At 31.9% G+C, this 12,659-nt stretch overlaps 1 protein-coding gene across 4 annotated transcripts in view; it reads left to right on the top strand.

Annotated features, from left to right (window-relative positions):
- Positions 1-12,659, top strand: part of SLC16A7 (solute carrier family 16 member 7) — an 85,149-nt gene that overhangs the window by 37,173 nt on the left and 35,317 nt on the right. For 3 of the 4 annotated variants that reach the window (XM_016165317.2, XM_036237118.1, XM_016165316.2), the window contains one exon: positions 11,693-11,824. The gene's annotated coding sequence lies outside the window, so the exon portion shown is untranslated. Of the gene's footprint in view, positions 1-4,946; positions 5,038-11,692; positions 11,825-12,659 lie in introns of all 4 variants that reach the window. The other variant, XM_016165313.2, reaches the window with a different exon arrangement.

Genomic DNA, 12,659 nt, shown 5'->3' with positions numbered 1-12,659 from the left:
TGTGCTTGTATTTGGGAAATAGCATTTTTAAATGTCTTTATAAAACTATCGTCATTCTTAAATCTCTTGGCTGACAGATGTATTAATCATAATTACTTAAAATAATATAGTACACTATATAGTCTGCCAAGTCTTCATTAGTCAGGAAAATTTTAAAGTTTGCCTAACATTGAATTTTGAAAATAACATCAAATCTTTAATCACTTAAATTTTTTTTACTTGATATCATACAGTAATTTCAAACGTGATCTTCTTTTTCTCAATCGAAACAATTTATAAATGTCTAGGTGCACTTTGCTGAAAAAAATTTAAAAATAAGTTGGGTTTTATTATGGGGCTTTGATAATTTGTTCCCAAAACATTTGGGATTTTATTATGGCAATATATGAAGTTATTTTATAGTTATATTTCAGGTAATGCCATTGGTATAGTTTAGATATAATTAAAACATTGCTTACTAAATTTTACTGTTTCAAAGCTGGATTCTAAAGATAGCTCCTCTGTACAGAATAATCATATTTTGCATTAAGTTCCCAACATAACGGATCACACGGCTTAATCACTGAAACCACAAATTAGGTGGACTTATACAGAGAATTTTGGTTCTTCTAAAGTATCTGGCCTTTATTATCTTTATTCAGGAAGTATCCAAGCCCAAGAAGAAGTGTTTTGGTTATATTTAACTTAAGTGGTAAAGACAAGTAAGCATCAAAAGCTAAATGTTATTGTGGTGCTACATATGCAGTTTTCCATTTATATTTCTCTTGAACTAAAATTAAATGTCAGACAGTGATTGATGATCATGCAATTGAAATGTGGCACTAGTAGGAGCCTTGAGGAACATCGCTTTTTATAGACAAGGAACTGAGTCCAGAGAGGGAGAGTAACAACAGCTATTGGGGGTGCTGGGACCAGAATCAAAGTCTCTGTGTACCAGCTGACAAATAGAGTTAATAGTTTATTAGCTGATATTCATGCTGTTTTTGAAAAGAAAATCATATTTTATTCTGTAATATATTTACATTTGAAGATATAGTTAAATAAGCATTGGCATTTAAGGTATAGTTGGGAAGTGATGTTTTCCAGATTCACCTTTGGCATTGCTAACATTTGTGTATCAATTTATTATAATTTCTTTAATTCATTCCTTCTGTCTGCATATGGATTTGCTTATGTATATTTATGTCCTCAAGGTTAGAGAAGACCATGCTGCCAGATCTCATTTCGATACACACTAAAGCCACACTGACAGATTCATAATTTATAAGTTAATTATATGAAATTTCACTAATTAAGGAAATGTAGAATATGAATAAAATCAAAATATATAGATAACTTTGAAGCATCTTTATTTAAATTTTAAAACAATCTGCATGCAATATAAATATTAAACAATTATTTGACTTATGTTTAAAAAAATTAAGTTTGAGACCCTAACTGTTTAGATGGTGTTTTTTTTTTTTTTTAAGTTGAGTATGTATAGGTTGCTTATCCTGTTTTTAGGGGACTCTTCAATTCATCTTTTATTATTAAATATTTATATTCAGAACAGTGCTTGCAAATATTAATAATATTTAGGTGCTATTCACTGTGTCTATTGGATAGAAAACTGTCAGTTTTCTATTGAGACTATGCAAATCAGGTTACCATAAAAAAGTTTGTCTCTGCTCCTTTAGTCCATTATTGGAGATATTTCATAAATTGATAAAAAGTTCACCAAGGCCCTTTGGCAGTTATTCATAGATATTGCATGCGTGCATGCACGCACAAACACACACACACACACACACACACACACATGCAGACAAACATATAAGATCTATCTAAAAAGGAGCTAGAAAGAGAGATGTAAAGGGTAGGTGTTGGAAAACCTAGCTCAAAATCCCAGCACCACAGTTAACTTGCTTTACAAATCATGGGTAAACCATATAACCTGTAAGAGCCTCTGTTAAGTGTGCCATAAATGGGTATTATAACAGTAGTACTTCCTTCTCTTATTTAGTATAAGAATCATGTGAATTTATTAAAAAATTTGACCTTGTAGACTATAAATCCTTATAGAGCACTTCCTAGGGCTGCCATAATAACAAACCATAAATTAGATGGCCTAAGACAACAGAAATTTATTCTCTCTCAGTTCTGGAGACTAGAAGTTTAAAATCAAAGTGAAGATTCTTCTTTCCCTCTTCTACCTTCTAATAGCCCCAGTTTGTTGCAGCATAATGACAATCAATGCCTTCATCTTCACATGATATTCTCCTTGTATTTCTGTGCCTTTACATGGCTTTCTTATAAAGAACACCAGTTATATTGGACTAGAAGTTACCCTACTCCAGTATGACCTTATCTTAATTAATTACTTATTTCCAAAAAAGGTCACATTCTGAAGTACCGACAGTTACGATTTAAACATATTTTTGAGGGACACAATTCAACGTAACAGTCTGCCTTCTGACCTACCCCAAACTCAAGTCCTTTCTATGCAAAAAATACATTCACGCAATCCCAACATCTTCCAAAGTCTTAACCATTTCAGCAAGGCTCTTATACATTTTAGAATTTTGATCAGTATAATATGCATGTAAGGATAATTTTTCTACATAATACTCCACATATAATTTTTCTACATAATACTCCACATATAATGAAGCTAATCTGTTGAATAGAATTTTGGGCATTTTTATATCATGATGTAGAAGAACATCTACCAAAAGTGTTGAGTTAGTTTTGGCATAATTGAATAATGAGCTGTTATTTTGGACAGCAATTGGCAAATAGTTTCAGTTATTACTTGAGGGTAGATCTGAAATATACTAGCGAGGTCATGTCTTCAACACAGACTAAGTACTGGAGAAAGTAAGGTGATGTAGTATGTTACTTATAGACTAGACAAGGTGCCAGTAAATATGTTTCTTTTTTTTTTTTTTTTTTTGTCCATTGGTAATCTTTAGCATACTTATTTTTTTTAACAATAAAACATTTTATATTAACATTTGATTAACACATTTTCTTCTCTTTATGGTCAGTTAAAATTATAGAAATAGTAAATAACTGTCTCATGTAACTTAGGAGAACACTGGCAACAATGAAGAAAATATCACAATATCCATTTCTTACCTATAACACTGAATTTAATATTGGGAACATTTTATAAAGATGAAACTATGTGTTTCATTTTGTCTAACAGTTCTTCCAATTAACTTCAGTCTCTATTAGACTTTGCTGTGATATTTTCTGGGGCATCATTGGTTGTCTATGGAAAGACGAAGTCAATTTTATCTGTTAGTTATCCAAGTATATCACCATCTCTTTCTAGGGACCTTTGCAACATATTCTTGGATCATTTTTTTTTTTCACTTGATTAAATAACACTCTTCATTCAAAACTCAACCAAAATGTATTGATGATCTCCTCAGGCTGGCTTAATTGTACTCACCAGACTCCGGCCATGCTGGTGGGCCCCTGATCCCTGACTTTCGACCTCCAGAAGTGTGAGAAAATAAATTTCTGTTGTTTAAGCCACCAGTCTGTGGTGTTTTGTCATGGCAGCCCACAGAGACTAATATACAAAGCAACTCACATGGCCAAGCCCAGAGTAAATGTGAAAGGGGACTATTTAAAGAGGTAGATGCAGGAAGGGATGGGAATAATTTGTGGCCAATTTGCTATCTATGATAATTGTGTCACAGTCTTTGAATAATTTATGTAGTTTATTATAATAAATATAACTTATAGGGACAATAAAAATTGTGTAGATATCAAAAATTAGTGAATTATGCTTCTTTTGACATAAAACATTAAAAAAGAAAGCCAACCCTTTGGAAAAAATGACATGGAGTCAGATGTATTCTGATGTTAGTGCTTACAAATCATGCACTTAATAAGTGTACTTCAGTACTATTACATGTTTTACTAGCTTTGCAGGCTATATCATATTTCCAAGTGGATATATTCATGAGACCAAATGATAATGCGGGCTAAATATTCATTAAATTTGCCTTCACATAATGTATTCAAAACTTAAAATTTCTATTGTTTCATTATTAATTGACCTTCAGGCAAATCGTCAAGAAATTTATGAAGGTAACAGCATGAATATGTGTTCCCAAGTGTCTCTTGGGCAAAATATGACACATGCTTTTTTGCTCCTAAAATGATTAAGCTTCAAACCTGAAGTTGACAGCAGAGTCATCATACAGATTGATATTCTCAGTGACTAACAGTTGACTTTGTTTGTTTCTGTTTTATTATGCTTTTAGGTAAAAACAATGTACCTCATTTTTTTCCCTAGTATTTTTACTATGCTCTTTCACTAATTGGATAAAAAAATTAAATTTCTTTTATACTGAGGGCATGTGGATTTGGAATAAAAAATTTTTAATTAAACTTTTATTTTTTTTAATGTATAATTTTAGTGTGTTTATTTAGTATGCTGGCATGGTTCTGTTCTTTTTTTTTTTATGTCAAGTAGCTCCTGATTTTTAAAAAACATTTGTACCTAACAGTAACACAAATACTTAGAAAAATCTATTTACTAATTATTGCATTTTTATTACCATTATCTAGTCAAGCACAGCAAATGTACTTGAAAAACAATTATAGACAATTAGGTGTAGCCCCTACTAACAGAGCTTGTAATTTTTGGAAAACAGAAAATGAAGAAACTACTTTTCTCTTACTCCTCAGGAGTACTTTGAATAATTTTAACATTTAAAATTTTTCTTAAGAATTAAAGTATGTCATGTTAATGAAGGAAACAATGCAATAAATGGAGGCAGGGAGGATAATATACAATTCCTTCTTATAGTATTTTTATCTACTAAATAGATATAAAAGAATGTTACTATTTATTATATATTATCAGTATCAAATATATTTGATAAATACAATTTCAAGTAACATTTACATAAATTAGCATATAGATTAATATAATGAATATCCTACAGCCTACCATTCAACTGAAGAATTTACCAGAAACATCAGTCGAAATGGTTTTATTCCTTTCCTGTTTCATCTCCAACCTACCCCCTCAAAGAGGTAACCATTATTCTAAACTTTGTATCCATGTATTGCTTATGTGTGTTGGGGAATATATCTATGTGTCGCAGCTTTACTGATATATAAATTGTGTAAATTTAAGATGTAAAACATGATGATTTGATACACAGATATATAACAAAATATTACCACAATAGGAGTAGTTAACACCTTTATCACCTCATATAATTACCATTTATTTTGTGGTGAGAACATTTAAGATGTACTCTCTTAGCAACTTTTAAGTGTGTAATAAAGTTTTAACAATAGGCAACGTGCTGTATATTATATCCTCGGAATGTATCATCTTATTATTGGATGATAGTACCCTTCATCCAACATATCCCCAGTTCCCCCACCCTGAAATCCCTGGCAACCACCATTCTACTCTTTGTTTCTGAGTTTGATGTTTTTAGATTCCACATACATAAGTGAGCTCATTCAATATTTGTCTTTCTCTGATTGACTTATTTGACTTAGCCTAATGCCCTCAAGGTCCACCTATGTTGTCAGAAATGGCAGAATTTTCTTCTATGTATGCACACATACACTTACACACCACATTTTCTTTATTCATCTATCAATGGATACTTTGGTTGTTTCCATCTTGGCTCTTGTGAATATTGTTACAGTGAACATGGTGTGTAGATATCTCTTAAAGATAGTGATTTCATTTCCTTCAGATATATACCCAAAAGTGGTATGATGGTTCTATTTTTGATTTTTTTTTTTTTTGAGGAATCTCCATGCTGTTTTCACTAATTTATATTCCTACCAGCAGCAGTGCACCAGTGTTTCCTTTTCTCCATATCTAGCCAACACTTATCTCTTGTCTTTTTAATTTTAGCTCTTCTAACAGGTAGATACGAGGTGATATCTCATTGTGGTTATGATTTGCATTTCCCCTATGAAATATATCCGTTAGCCATTTGTATGTCTTCTTTAGAAAAATGTTTATTCAGGTTCTCTGCCCATTTTTAAAATGGATTTTTCCCCCTTCTATTGAGTTGTATGAGTTCCTTATATACGCTACATACTTACTCCTTATCACATAGACAACTTACAAATATTTTCTCCCATTCTGTAGATTTCCTTTTCATTTTATTGATTTGACTTTTTTTCTGTGCAGAAGATTTTTATTTTGGTGTTTTCCTACTTTTTAATGTTTGCTTTTCTTTCTTATGCTATGGTGTAATATCTAAAAATTGTTTTAAAGACAAATGTCAAGAAGTTTTTTCTTATATTTTATTCTGGGAGTTTTAGGATTTTATTCTTACATTTAAGTTTTAATCCATTTCAAGTTAAATTTTATGAGTGGTATAAGATTGGTGCCCAATTTCATTCTTTTGTATGGAATTATCCAATTTTTCCAACACTATTTATTGAAAAGACTGTCTTTTTTCCTTTTTAATATTATTGGCTCCCTTGTCAAATATTAGTTAACTGTATATACTTGGGTTTATTTCTGAGTTCTTGAGTCTGTTATATTTGTCTGCCATTTTTATGCCAAAATATACTATTTTGTTTCCTAAAACTTTGTAATAGAGTTTGAAATGAGGAAGTTTTTTCACTACTGTTTCTCACCGTTGCTAATACCCTCAAGTGGAAACAATAACAAACATTGCCTCTGTAAAGGATCATGTCTCCTGATGCTCCCAAAGTAACTGATTCTCAAGGACTCAAAGCTGAGATGGAGGCAGTAATGGCAAAAATTCCCTCTGTCCAAATCTACATCAAATATTATCTTCTTAATCTTAAAACATAACTACATACAAAGCATCAAAGTCTTTAGGAAAAACAATTTCTTTAGCTTCTATCTTTAAAAACTTTGTCCACTGGAATTCCCTTCCTGCTGTTAAACCCAGGTTTAAAATGTTTTCATTCTAGTGAGCAGGGCAGAAAGGACGGCAGCTTGTTCCTCTCTCAGTCACTAGTCATGCTGTCTATCTGGCTGGGGTGTGTGGTGTGGGCAAACAAAAGGTCAGAGAAGCATAGCACTCTCTTGTGGAGACTGAAGGGATATAAGGGAAACAGGGCAAGGTAGTGAGAGCTCTTTATCTGTGCTGCAGGAAATTCAGGATAAACATGAATGAATCACCTGGAAAGGAATGGTACACAGTCAGGCAGGAGAATCTCTGGTCTTAGACTATGTGTGGATGCCAGGTTATGTGAGGAAAAGGCAAGGTGGAAACTAAATTTAACTAATAAAATAATTAAAAGGTAAAGAAATTAAATTAGGAGCAAGATGATGCTTGGAATTATGGATGTCTTCTCTACTCAGTTGGCAGCCAAACCTGAAAGAAAGCAGCCTATGAACCTTAAGCAGAAAGCTAAGAGGAAGAAAAATGGGTGCAATGTGTAAAGGTGAACAGTTTCTAGTAATTTTGTTACTTCTAATTTTCTGTGGTCCAAGTATATTGTTGATCCTCAGAGGACTGTATTTGTTTGACTGTTTGTATATTTTTGTGGGATTTACCACCTTGACTAGTATAATCAGAAAGCAGAAAAGAGCCTGAGAAGTTTTTCTTTTCTCTACATTTGTGATGATGCTTCTATCTGGTGACTTGCCAGGAATGACAAGCAGGATTGGACCAACTGATTTATTTTCAACAGCTCCTGTAACTCTCATCTAGGTTATATTTAACTTTGGGTTCATTTTTGTTCCAGTTAGCACTAACTTCATTATCAGTGTTCAGTGAGTATTACAGAACAATAACATCATATTCTAAATACAAGGTCTTGAAAATGTGAATTCTGTGGAACTTCACAATGAGGCTTTCTTAGGATCTTCCTAGTGAATCTTGAGAATGTCATAAAATATGATGAAAGTGATCACTTTCAGCTCTGCTTCCTATTTCAGCTAGGTTTTATTGATCTTTTATAAGAAATGACAGCAGTTAACAGTCCACACTGATGTCAGTGTCATAAAATTTATATATAAGTTTGACAAGAGGAATACCTTATGGAATGTTTGTAAGCAGTCAACTCTGTACATTATTAATGATATCTTTGTTTTAGTAACTAAATTCTACTGAACATGATATTTGTATCAAACAATCTGTGATTAACATGATTCCTATTTGGTAGCTGTACAGTATAGTTTTTTAAGTGTAAATAAGTTCAGCAAATATGAGAAATAAAAATGTACAATATATAAGTTGAAATATTACATACTTCATTAGAACATTTCAGGTATATGATATGCAAGTTACTGTTGTCATAACTTTGAAAAACATCTCATTGTGATTTATTTGCGACATTGAACCAAATTGTCCCACTTTTTATGAGAATATGTTCTGTTGAACATGTTTTAAGATAAATGGAATCATATTTTCCTGTTTTACCATTTACTTTTATCACGTTTATTACACTTTTAACAATTTTCCATGTTAGCGCATATAGATCTACTTCAATCTTTTTACAGTTGTATAATATGTTATTATGAACGTGTAACCGTTACCCATTTTCCTAGTGACTTTCAGTTTGCCACAGTTATAAATGATGATACCCTGGACATCCTGTATGTTTCTTTGCACAAATGTGCATGTGTGTCTATAAGAGAAATATTCTTAACTGGAATTGCTGAGTTTGTGGCTTTTATAATATTATCACCACTGCTGTATTAGTTTCCTAAGGCAGCCATAAATTACCGCAAACTGCATGACTTAAAACAATAGAAACCTGAGACTTCATCGGAATGGCCTTTACCTTACATATTACTATTAACATTCTATCCAGGATGCCTAAACTATTTTCTCAGGAGATCAAGTCTTTCTCTATAGTTCTCCTCTTCCCTTTCTGGGCTCTCACCAAAATCTTTTATAATAGTCCATTTATGGAAATAACCTTTTTCTAGCTCACACTTCAAAACTTGTCCAGCTTCTACCTGTTACCCAGTTTCCAAAGCCATTTCAACATTTCAAGGTATTTGTTACAACAGCACCCCATTCCTGGTACCAATTTTTATCTTACTGTGTTAGGGCTGCTATAACAGAATGCCACAGACTGAGTAACAATAACAGAAATTTTTATTTCTCACAGTCAGGAGGTCAGGAAGTCCAAGACCAAGGTGCTAGCAAATTCAGTATCTGGTTGGGGCCTTTTTCCTCATTCACAGACAGCCATCTTTTACTGGGTCTTCACATGGCAGAAAGAGTGAAGGAGCTCTCTGGAATCTCATTTTTAAAGGCACTAATTCCAATTATGGTCTTTACCTTAATAACCTAATTGCCTCCCAAAAGCCCTACATTCTAATACTATAATATTGGGGATTAAGTATCAACATGAATTTGAGGGAATACAAATGTTCAATCTATAGGACCACATAAGGCATATTACAGGTTCTGGGGATTGCGACAGGACATGCACATACTTTTGACAACCATTATGTTTTGTATGGAATGTCAATTTCCAATTTGTCATAAATAATTATGTGTTAGTTCATATTATTTTTCCTAATTTGTCTATTACAAAAGCATTTTTAGTTAGTTTGACCCTGTTACAATTAGCATTTTCAGAGTCTTTTTAACTACAGTAATAATTTACATCTAAAAATAGGTTTTGCGTTACTGACATTTTGTAGGCCATGCACTATTGATATCTCTCTTGTTGAGCTGTCAAAGTTAATCAATCAATAGGATTTAAAAAATGATCCACTTTGAAAAATAAAATAACCTCCCAGAATTAGATTCCAATATTAATTCACTTGCATATTGGAAAAGAAATTTGGTTCAGTTGAATTGTTGTTATAAAGCTGGATGAGTTTTCACCTAAACTTAAACATTGCACATTAATTTAATATTACTATATTCTTTTGTATAAGAAAGAGGGAGTAGAGAGCAGCAAAAAGACTAATTCATTATTCTTTAAGGACATATTAATTCCATTAGGTGAAAACATAGGCTACTTTATAGGTTGGATGTAAAAAAACAACTTATAGTTTATCTATAGGCCATCTAGAAGAGTTTATAGTGAAGCCAATAGTCTGCTAAAAACTATTGGTTTAATTTGGGACTTAGTTTGCTGAGTACATTATTTCTGGATTGTATTTTGAAACATAAACTTCTGAATGCCCTAGACTATTAATAAGGGTTCATAAATTTTTGCAACCTGATTTATGTTTGGGGAGTTGAAGAAATAATTATTCACAAAATACATAAACATTCTGATATTCTATACAACTAAATGAGAAAAGGCCTTGAATATGACATTTAGAGTCAAAACATTGACCATCACTAATAGTCTTATTACTTACTTCTTTATCCTATATTAACTTCTCCACAAAATTATCAACCCCTATTGATTTCTATAAGATAAGGCAAAGTTATTGGGCTTCAGCACCTCCTACCACTTAAATTTTCAAAAAACTCTTGAAATAGCTCAATGTTTTTAGTAGCCATCAAGTCACCCTTTTGTTAACGACAATGGTATATGGTAATCTATGTACCCTAAAACATAAAAAGACAGATACAAATAAGCTGGAATAATGATGAATTTCTACAGGCTTCAAAGGATAGTTGGGATTTAAAATTCCAAAGAAATACTTAAATTTCAATGGATGAAACAAGCAACATTATTTGCAAGAATTGAAATTTAGAAATTTACCATAGAAATAAAACTGAAGGTGTCTGTTTATAAGCAGAAAGAGCACCCTCCGAGTTGGTGTGTTAAAGTGGAATCAGTAACAATGGGCCTGACAAAAAGATACTAGTTATAATACCAATTTAGTCACTTATTGGGCATTAGACTTTGGAAAAATCACTTCGCACCTCTGATTCTTTATGCCTTCATCTAGAAATGTGGTTTAAAAATACCACTTCCTCTTAGTTTATGGGATTATAATAAATAATTAAATCTTTAGAAAAAAATTGAAATCTCAAGATTTTATATATATATATTCTAAGTAAAACCCAGCATATAACATGTGGCATATATATGAATTGCTAATAAACCAAATTTGTGGATACCATGGCCCATCTTCTAGCTATAGTAATTAATTCTCCTTTGTAGGGAAGAATGTACTTTATGCTACCTAGACTTCAGGAAGCAGTTTTTCAAAATAGTTGCTTTCCCAAATGAAAGGTAAACCTTTCCACTTGGTTAAGGATTGTTGGTCTTCTACTACTTTTTTAGTTAGACTCCCAGATTCTGAAACATTACCTTTCATTTTTAAAACTAAAGATCAATGTATGTACTATGTAAATATATCTGCATAAAAGTCTATAAAAAGTCTATGTTAATCAATGTAGAGTAAGGGATATAAAATAAATTTTATGGTTTTTGCTATCAAACAGAGAAATGCTGGCTAATTTGTTGAAAAAAGCCCTGGATATAGGTTGGTCTTTCTGGATGAAAATAGGCCAGTTAGGTTAAGGCACTGTGAACATTTTGTAGAAATGTTGGTGAGCACTTAAAATGTGAACTTGTCAAGATCTCTGTTATTATGGTTCCTATGCAGCCTTCCTAAACCATGATTATTAAGCATAGACTGGAGGATCAAAGTCCAGTCTTCAGAAATGTCTCAGGTTTACCTTTGAGGAATTTGCTAGTTTTTAAACCATGGTCACAATTTACTAGGGCAAGTTGTAGCTAGTGGCTACAGTGATACTTGTAGAACTCAATTATACATATAACCCTTGTTTTTCTATTTCTTTAGACAATCGAGAGTCTGTTCTACCTCTCTTCCTTTGTATTGCCTTCAATTATCATACTTCAAGGAATAGTGACTGGGCTTAAGAATTCCACGTATAATCCAAAGAAGTCTTTTCGAGTAGGCACCTGTCGACAGGTAAAATTTTATATTTAACTCTGTTTTTCTTGATTATGCCCACAAATAAAAGTTGTATAAAATATTATAGAATTGTGCTCAGGAAAATAACATGAGGCCAATGAGTGTGTATGAATTGGATCTGGACCATTAATCAACTCAGGAGTTATTAATAATGAACAGGTGACAATCGTGGAAGTAGAATTTTCTAAGGGTTAATTGGTTCTGGGTTCACTTTGCAATGATTTAGTTAAGAGATGATAAGACATCAGTTTATATGGAAGAAACAGAACAGATAGGAAATATGGAAATGAGAGGTATATGAACAGTGACTTGCAACCCGAAGTATGCAGTTATAATTAAAATCAGGTAAGTATGCTGGAAACAGAGAAGAGTAGATCGCATGCTGAGATAAACTGATGAATTATGAAAAAAAAAATAACAATACAAAAAAAAGAAAGAGAATTAGAAAAAATAGCTCGATCATATAATGCCCTTATCAGTGAGCATAGATTTTTGTCTGTAAAATGGAAATCTCAACATCAATGTAACTCATTAGTAAATTTCAGTATTACTATTTATAACATAATTAGAATATTGGTAAATAGAAATATGTATATTGATATAATTATCTTTAAATATAATTTTAAAATTATTTAGAAATGTTATTTGGGATTTTTGAAATGACTGAAAAATCATCCAGTTGTATTTTTAAGTGTGTACTATAGTAGATGTAATAAAAGCTAAAATAGTTTAAACTCATAAATTAATAATAAAAGATTTTGTTTTCCTTGATAAAGAAGGAAAATTGTAGAGTGAGGACTTTAAATCTCAAAATTGTTTTTACACTCTGGTA

The sequence above is a fragment of the Rousettus aegyptiacus genome, unplaced genomic scaffold (genome assembly GCF_014176215.1).
Source record: "Rousettus aegyptiacus isolate mRouAeg1 unplaced genomic scaffold, mRouAeg1.p scaffold_m13_p_2, whole genome shotgun sequence".
NCBI lineage: Eukaryota > Metazoa > Chordata > Mammalia > Chiroptera > Pteropodidae > Rousettus > Rousettus aegyptiacus.
This window is presented reverse-complemented; position numbering and strand designations above follow the sequence as displayed.